The 9,534-nt window shown below is 43.8% G+C and overlaps 1 protein-coding gene across 7 annotated transcripts in view; it reads left to right on the top strand.

Annotated features, from left to right (window-relative positions):
* The first annotated feature begins 407 nt into the window (after positions 1-407).
* The window catches only part of LYST (lysosomal trafficking regulator), a 176,369-nt gene continuing 167,242 nt past the window's right edge, over positions 408-9,534 (top strand). For all 7 annotated transcript variants that reach the window (XM_029244991.1, XM_029244992.1, XM_029244994.1 and 4 more), the window contains exon 1: positions 408-502. The gene's annotated coding sequence lies outside the window, so the exon portion shown is untranslated. The remainder of the gene's footprint in view (positions 503-9,534) is intronic.

Genomic DNA, 9,534 nt, shown 5'->3' with positions numbered 1-9,534 from the left:
CTCCGGAGCCACACAAGGGGAACGGGATGACAGTCGGTGTTGAACAGAGAGAGAGGACGCTGCGCATGTGTTTGGTGCTTTTCAAATTGCGCAGGCTCACCCTAGGGGGCGACGCAGCCGCCTCGCGAGCCCCTTGGAGAGTGAGAACCAGGAGAGCCTCCCCCGCGCGGGGAGGAACCCCGCGGCCCCAGCCCAGTGGCTCGGCCCGCCCTCCTCCCTTCTTCATTGGCTCCCGTGCTCTACGTGTCACGCCTGCGACGCTGGCGCTGCCCTACCGGCGAGGGGCGGGGCTCGGGACGCATCCGGCGGGCAAGTGCGCAGGCGCAGGAGAGCGGGTCTGGGGCCGGACGGGGGGAGGGAGGCGGTGGTGTTCCCGGTTTCCTGGGTTACCTGAGGGGGCGGGGGTGGGGAGTTTGCGGCTGCGTTGGCAGGGACAGCGGCTACGACTCGGGGTTTTCCCGGTGAGGCGGAGCGTGCGGCGGCGACGGCGGCCAGAGAGCAGGTAAAGGCGGTCCCCTCTGCGATGCCGGCAGAGGGCTAGGGGTCCCGGACCCAATAGGTGGCCTGGACGGAAGGCGGTTGGCGCGGGGGGCGGGTAGCAGTCAGCCCGGGATGGGGGTCGCGGCGGCCGGGCTGAGGGCGAGGGGTACTCGACCCGACGCGCCGGCCCGGGGTTTCTATCCGGCTCCGGGACGTCTCCCTGCCGTGCCCGGGCCGCTTCTGACAGCAGGTGAGCCGCGGGCAGGAGCACTGCCCGGCCTCTCCGGACCTTTGCGGTGGGCGCGCGCCCACCAGCCACTAACTTTATTTCCTGGCGCTTGGAGGGCGGAGGTCAAGCAGGCTGGCGGCGATTTGCTGCGATCTTGATTGTATTTATTATCCTGTGCCGCGGCACAACCTGCACCCCGGCCGGGCCCACACTGGCAGGTTGACGGCTGGAGTTGACAGTTTCCGCGCCACCACCCTGCGGGTCGCTCTTTACGATCTTGCCCGGCGGTTGCTCGCCCACCTGTCATCTCCCCCGTGCGCCTTGGTCCGCTGCTTTTCTCCTGCCTGTAACACCCCTTGCCCGGGCGAGAGACTCTCCAGAGGATCCTCTGAGACATCTGCCGTCTGTCCCGGGCATCATTGGAGCCTTGGCTGAGATGCCCGTTGGCCTCTGGTGGGATTAAACTGTACGGGAAATAACCCAGGGAGACCCCGGCACCACAGGGTGGAGGCCAACGGGTTGCTTAGTGGCGGAGTGGGTAAGCTCAGAGGCTTTAAAAAACGCTTCCTAGCTCTGAGTCTTACCAGGTTAAACAAAACAAAACATTCCCTATATGCTCAGCAGACCATACACACCCAGTGACAGCACTTGGTAGTTGATGAGGTAGCTTCAAGCAGATAGAACATTTTAAGGGAGTTGAATCTCGTGTTGAATACATCGGTGTTGAATTCAGTGTTTCCTCGAATACTGAATTCAGCCTGCACTTTCCTTAGGGTTTGCTGAGCAGACTGATAGGACAAACTAAATTGGGCTTGTCTTCCTGGTAATCCTTGGCTATTCTCCTCTGTTACTTTAAACTTCCATACCCAGGAACCTTATGCTAATAAAGATGTTGACTCTGAGCTTTCATTTTATAAATGTAGTTAATTAATACGGGGGATCTGTTTTAAAGAGCTTTGCAAGTAGCCAGCAACTTTTCTTTTCTGATAGCTCTTTGTTGTCATCCATATTACTGCAAAGATTGGAGAATTTGGAAAAGGGGGGGAGCATAAGGAGATAATGAGTTACTATATTATTTAATTTACATGAAAACAATTTGTAAACTATAAAATTGTATATGAATATAGTAAATATTTTTTGAGCACCTACGGTGTACAAGACAGTTTCCTAAACAGATAAATATCCCCTCCTACACGGAGCTTACATTAGTGGGGATCGCAGATGATAAACAAAATATGTGCTATGTCAGATGGTGTTAAGGACTATGGAGAAAAAGCAGGGAAGACGGAGAGACTTGCAGTTTTATTTTATCAACGTATATTTTGATAGTTGATTTACAATGTTGTATTAATTTCTGCTATACAGCAAAGTGATTTAGTTATTTATATATATATACACACACACATTCTTTTTTTAAAATATTCTTTTCCATTGTGGTTTATCATAGGATACTGAATATATTTCTCTGTGCTCTACAGTAGGACCTTGTTGTTTATCCATTCCATATAATAGCTTACATCTGCTAATCCCAAACTCCCACTCCATGCCCTCCGCCTTAGCAACCACAAATCTGTCCTCTCTGAGACTTGCAGTTTTTTTTTTTTTTTTTTGCGGTACGCGGGCCTCTCACTGCTGTGGCCTCTCCCGCTGCGGAGCACAGGCTCCGGACGCACAGGCTCAGCGGCCATGGCTCACGGGCCCAGCCGCTCCATGGCATGTGGGATCCTCCCGGACCGGGGCACAAGCCTGTGTCCCCTGCATCAGCAGGCGGGCTCTCAACCACTGCGCCACCAGGGAAGCCCCCGTGACTTGCAGTTTTAACTAGAGGTAGCCAGGTAAAACTTCCTAGGGAAGATGACATTTGAGCCCAAGATCAAAGGGAAGTGAGAGGGTAATCCATGCACCTCTCTGAGGGAAGAGTGTTCGAGCAGAAAGAAAGGCACTTGCAAAAAGCTTAGAGGCAGGAGTGGACTGGGTACATTTGAGGACAGCAGAGAGGCTGATTTGGCTGTGGTGGGGTGAGCAAAGTAAGAGTCGCAGAAATGAAGGAGAGCGGTAAGTGGGAATGGGGAATCAGATTGTGTAAGGACTTGGGCTTCCACTCTGAGTGAGAAGGGGGCTCACACTTCTGAATAGAGAAGGGATATAATCAGACTTGCCTTTTAAAAGGGTCACTCTGGTGGCTGGATGGAGAATAGATTTTGTCTGGGGTAGGGTGAGGGGTTGGGCAGAAGCAGGGATATCAATTCCAGGACGCTTGCCGCAATCCAGGCCAGAGAGGATGTACCTGGGACCAGAGAGGAATTGGTGGAGTGGTTGATTTCTAGACAAATTGAGGGTAGGGTCAACAGGAGACTTAAAGGACACCAAAATTTTTGTCCTGAGCAAGTAGAAAGATGGAGTAGACATATACCGAGATGAGGTTTATGAGAGGAGCAGTTTGGTGGGGAGAAGGTTAGGAGTTGGTTAGAAAATAATGAAATTAGACTCCAAGTGGAGATTAGTAGTAGACACTAGTGACTTTGTATTTAAGACACTTTTTATGTTATCCTGACTATAACAAGGGGTTTAATATTTTCAACTATGAACTCCCAACTTTTTCTCACGCTCATTTTCTTTTTAGCCATTTGGACCAGCCTAATCATTTTTTTCACCAAATGTAGCTTTGCTTTTATTTGCTTGCACTTAGAGCATCTGTGTGTTAGTTTCATTTGCAGAGAAAGCCATATAATCCAGAATTTCAGAGTGTTGTATCTAACTTGAACACCTTCATCTGATTAATCTTTTTCTCAATTATATTTAGATGCCTGGCTTAAGTTCAAGAACTTTTTTTTAAGCCTCAGAAATCTTATTATCAAATGTGGCTTCACTTGGCCATTTGCAAAATTACAATGGTAATGACCTATATTTTTAATAGTTTACTAATAGTCAGTAATATACAGGGATTATCCTAATTCTTCTGTTTCATTAAAGATGGCTTGAAAGACATGGGCCATCACATGTTAAATGGAGATCTTTTTCATCAAATTATGCAGTATTTGGAGCAATAGAATTTGACCTGTAAAACTTGTATGAAAAATATATCATGCTCTTAGAATTTAAGGCTGCCCCTTACATTTTAAGAAACCAGGTAATATGCTAATATTTTTAAATGGAGTTGTAACCTAAATGTGTCATGAAAGTATATAAAAATCTGTTAGATAAATAGCTATAAACCGATCTTAGAGTTGATAGGGATGCTATATTCTCTTTGATACTACTTTCTTCTGCTATTGCTTCTCAGCAGTGTTTGTCCTGTGCCTCTTAATTCTCCTGACGTTGTTTTACAGTAATTGAGATATTTGGAAATTTTGAATGCTCTCCAAATCTATCTTCTGGGAAGAGGAAAACAAAAACAAAGAAAAATCTTATCCAATAATATGAAAGAGTAATGCTTAAAGTGTAACCATTTTAATTAGCCAAGAAAGGAATCAAACAATTTTCCAAAGGTCTAGTCATTATTCCATTCAAATGCAATTCTTTGAAGTTGAAACTCAAGATAGACCAGGAAATAAGAGAACTTCTAGCCATTTGAGAAGAGTGGAAGAAATAGATGAATGATAAGGTGGAGTACTACACATACTTCTACAGCTACTGCCACTTGTCTTTAAAAAGTAAAGAGAATAGAAGATTTTTGCCAGAAACCTGAAGAATTGCATATTTTAAATTAAAAAATGTGTGGGGAGGTGAAGCCCAGAAGCTATACATTAAACATCTTGACACTGACTGATTCCTAGAAAAATTGTAGACCAGATTGCCAAACAGATGCTTTGTGATTAGAAAAAAAAGAACTGATTACTAAGATGCAGAGTTGGTTTTTAAAGAACACGTCATATTATACTAACCTCATGCTCACTTTGCCAAAGATATAATAATATTAAATAATCTTTGTAAGCACCTCACATCTTATAGAGTGCATTCCCATTTATCATCTCATTTAACCCTCACGTCATCCCCCCTGTGAAGTACTGTTAGGTGAGGAGGGCCTCAACAGTAAGAGTCCTGGGGAGACACAAAAGGGACAGATATGGGAGATTTTAGAAAGGACTTGCTTAGATATAGGGGAAAGTTGAGGGAGGAATCAAAGTGGGCTTTAAGGATTCTAGATTGTCTGAGGGAATGGTGATGCTGGTAATTGATCTTAATTCTAAAAATACAAATGGGGCTTCCCTGGTGGTGCAGTGGTTAAGAATCTGCCTGCCAATGGGGGGACTCGGGTTTGAGCCCTGGTCCGAGAAGGTCCCACGTGCCACGGAGAAACTAAGCCCGTGCACCACAACTGCTGAGCCTGTGTGCCACAACTACTGAAGCCCGCATGCCTAGAGCCCATGCTCCGCAATAAGAGAAGCCACCACAGTGATAAGCCCGTGCACCACAACGAAGAGTAGCCCCCGCTCGCCGCGACTGGAGAAAGTCCGTGCGCAGCAACAAAGACCCAACGCAGCCAAAAATAAATAAATCAATAAATAAATTCATAAAAATAAATAAAAAAAGAAGTGGAGGAGTAGATGGGGAGACGTGAAATTCATCAGTTCACATCACTTTGGTGGAAGTAGCTGTTTTCTTTCTTGGAACTGATTCTGGAATGAGTCACATATAATTAAAAATTTTAACATATGTAGGTCTGGAGCTCAGGAGAGAAGTCTGAACCAAATTAAAAAAGTCTTCATTCAGTAAATACATTCTTTCAAATACTTTGGTAAAGAAGGGAGGACAGTGGATAGAAGCTTGAGTGGGGAGGTGTGGTCAGGGAAGGTTTGTTTTTCTTTAAAAATGGAAGAGATAAGGATACTTTAGTGGACTGAAGGAAGGGGGCCATTGAAGAGGTGAGAAAATTGAAGTCACAAGAGAAGGAAGGTAATTAGACATAATCTCAGAGGAAGTGGAAGGATCGGCAACAGGAGCACAGGTGAAAGGGTTAATATCCCGAAGAAAAGCCGTGACGCATATTCCTTTAAAAAAAGGAAATAGGGAGTAGATACGGATACAGATTTATAGATAAGTAGCCAGGATAGCATCAGTTGTCTCTGTGAAGCAAGGTTATCTGCTGAGATTGAGAAGGAAGAGCGTGGATCGGTGTAATTTTGAGGGGAAAAGAAAACTTACCGTTGTGATTGGAAAACGGCCTTGGCCAGGGACCAGTGACCTAATTGCTGATACTGTTTAACACCGCTGCAGTCACAAATGTAGGAAGAAGCTGTGAGTGCTGAAGCAGTTTTCTCCAGCAGCTCCGCATAACACAGCAGAAGGCAAATAGGCTGAACCTGGAAGGGGATTGGAAGGGAAGGTATGATGGAGGACTTGGGCCGGGGTGCTGTGAAGTCAGGGGACTGCGGGTGGTAGTGAGGTGGTCAGTTGAAGGGCTGAACCTTAGGTATCCTGCTTGAGTAAGGAAGAAAGCGAAGCCAAGACAGGGCTGATGAATGTGGAGAATGAAGAGGATGAAGAATCCCAGTGAGTAAGCTGTAGGATTAATGGAAGTGAAGGAGAACTAGAGACAGAAAAATGTGATGTGAGAGTCCTAAATTTAGGATTCTGGAGTTGGAGCAATTGCAGGTGATGATAAGGGCTAAAGTATGACCGATGGTGGTGAGCAGCTAAGATCAATAGTGCTAATTACAACAATAGTAATATTAATAAAAGCTACTGTTTATTGAGTACTCTATACTAGTCGCTGTACTGAATGCTTCACGTAGGTTATCATACTTACTTTTCACAACCATCCTGTGAGGTACATATTAGGAGCTTCATTTTACAAATGAGGAAACTGGGGCTCAGTGAGGTTAAGTAATTTTCCCCAAGGCACACAGGAAGTACCTGAGTCTTTCTAGCCCCATAGCCCTTATGCCCAGCTATTGAAATCATGCCGGCCTTCTGCAAAGTAGGGGTCACTGAAGGAAAGGAAGTCAGAATGCTCTAAATCCTAGTGTGTTGACATTAATTTTTCTTATGGATAGTGAAGCCCCCAGAATAACAGATCTTGTGTGCAGAGGAAGATAGGAGTTGTATGACAAAATTCTCAGTAAATGGAGATGCATGACTCAAAGGTCAGTTGTGTTAACTTTAAATATGGTTATAATATAACATTAAAGGTGGATGAAATGGGATAATAATAATGTGCAAATCACCTTGGGAAGCCAGGATAGTATTGACTTGTCCTCTGGCCTGGGATCTGGGTGTGTATAGGGGTTTATTAAGAGGAGGAGATGAAGTGACCTTCCTTTGTGAAGGTAGAGGATATAGGGAAGTTTCATAGCAACAGAACTAGGGATCCTAATGGTAAGGGAGTAAAGAATTCAGGGGTAGGGGGAGGACTCATCTAGCTGTGCATGAAAAATCAGAAAGGATGGTGGCAGGTAGGGTGATTATATAATGTATTGACCAAACAGGTGTTATTTCGAAAATGAAAAGAATATCATTAATAATTACTCTGGGACAAGAAGCATAAACTAGGACTGTCCTGGGCAAATAGAGATGTTTAATCATATCAGTCATGGGTAACCAGAGGACCTGTCACCCTGGAAAGGGGTTGTGGATGTTGAGAAGGAATGAATTGAGCCTTAAATTTGAGGGATGTGAATGGAGCTTACTAGCCTAAGATTATTCTCTAGCCCCATAATACTGCTCCAAAATGCTCTGGGCATGCCTTGTTCTCTAAGGGTCTGAAGGAAGTTATGAATTCATCTCTAGATGAAAATTTGGAGGCCATTAATATATAGATGGTACCTGAAACCTTAGAAGTGGATGATATTGTCACAGAACACAAAGGGAAGTGAGGCAGAGGGGAAAATGCAGAGGCTCACCTACATGAAGGAGCTGGCAAAGAAGCATCCAGCCAAGGAGACAGAAGGAGTTGTCGGAGGGGCAGGAGGAAAACTAAAAGAGATTTGGCATCTTCCAAGTCGAGAGAAGAGAGATTTAAGAAGTGAGTGATTGGGACTTCCCTGGTGGTCCAGTGGTTAAGACTCCGTGCTCCCAATGCAGGGGGCCTGGGTTTGATCCCTGGTCAGGGAACTAGATCCTGCACGCATGCCGCAACTAAGAAGACCGCGTGCCACAATTAAGACCCACCACAGCCTAGATAAATAAATATTAAAGAAGAAAAGAAGTGAATGATTAATAGTCTCATATGCTTCATGTTCTTCAGAGAGGTCAAATGAGATAAGGACTGGAACATATCTGTTGGATTGGTCTTGACTTGAGTAGTTCCGGTAGAGCAGTGTGGGCAAAAGCCAGACTGCAGTGCACAGAGGGGTGGAGGGGAAGGGAGAAGACTACTTCCAGTGCAGATTACCCTGAGTAATCTTGAAAGAGGAAGGTGTCAACATGATTTTTTTCTTTTTTAAATGTAGGCAGTGAAGAAGCCAAAGGAGATGAGGGGTTAAAAACTGAGAAGGAGATGGAAGTCCAAGCTGTGCCTCCTAATATTGTCTAGTCAGTAATTTTGTAGTAATCAAAAGAGTGAAAGTAAGAGGAAGAAACATTTTAGATCAAGAAAGACAAACTTCATAATGACTATAATTTGTCAGAAGCTGGACTGGGTGGGGAGTGTTTATTGAAGGGATCAAAGTCCTAATCTGGGTGAAATATTGGAAAGTGACATCTAGGTTGTGGACTAACTCTAGGATTCTGTTTTTTCCGCTACTTTTTTTTTAAGGCTTTTATTTTTATTTAATATTTATTTATTTATTTGGCTGTGCCGGGTCTTAGTTGCGGCATGAGGGATCTTTAGTTGCGACACACAGGATCTTTAGTTGTAGCATGCAGGATCTTTAGTTGTGGCATGCAGGATCTTTAGTTGCGGCATGTGGGATCCAGTTCCCTGACCAGGGATCGAACCCGGACCCCCTGCATTGGCAGCGTGGAGTCTTGACCACTGGACCACCAGGGAAGTCCCTTTTCCTCTACTTTTAAGCCTGTTTTTTTTGGAATGGTTTAACCATGTTCCACCCCCAAGATTGTTGTTGGGATGGGTTTGCTATTTTCTAGGGATTTGTCCTTATACTCCTTCTTTTTAAAAGTTAACTGTGTCTTTGTACATTTGCAATATTTTCTGGTTAAATATACTTAAGTTTTCTGTTGTGGTAGCATTTGATTCTTGGCTGAATTCACTGCTCTTGGTAATTTCTGTTTAGCAAAAGTGAATTCCAATCTATATGCTTGTTTTATATTATGAACTTTTAAAGAGCAATAATAGTATATTAATTTTTTCCTTTCTCTTCCCTCTTTAAAATTGCTCTGATCAAAATGTGATTTGCTGCAGTGAAATTCTTATTAAGTTTTGTAGTTCACTTGTCTTGGTTCCTTAGATGGAAGAGTAATAGTCGTAATTGCATAGATATTATTTCAACAGTATAATTATTATACAAAGTTTAGATGAGTATAAAATTAAAACAATGGTGACAATGATTTCCTCCTTTATTATAACTATGTGCTTTATTCAAAAGGCCAACAAAACATGTTTATCACTTCGTAAAGTGCATTCATTGTTATTGCTTCTGGGTATTCATTCATTGAAGTACAAAATTCAGTGTATCCTCACCAATGGTAAAAGGAGATTTTACTGCTGTGAATTGTAGGACAGCTGTATATTCATCAGCTCACTCTTACACTGCTTTTTGATATTTGCTTATCTGAACCTTTAATGCACTATGATTTTATTTTAGTCTATTAAAGATTAAAATCCTTTGCCATTTTCTGGATTTCCTCTTAATGATGCTTCCAAAGACACTAATGCTGATAACTGTTCTTGCTTTTCTGTTAGCTTTATTTAAATATTTTGGAGA

This window comes from Monodon monoceros, unplaced genomic scaffold, assembly GCF_005190385.1.
Source record: "Monodon monoceros isolate NGI ecotype Baffin Bay Population unplaced genomic scaffold, NGI_Narwhal_1 Super_Scaffold_4, whole genome shotgun sequence".
Lineage (NCBI taxonomy): Eukaryota > Metazoa > Chordata > Mammalia > Artiodactyla > Monodontidae > Monodon > Monodon monoceros.
This window is presented reverse-complemented; position numbering and strand designations above follow the sequence as displayed.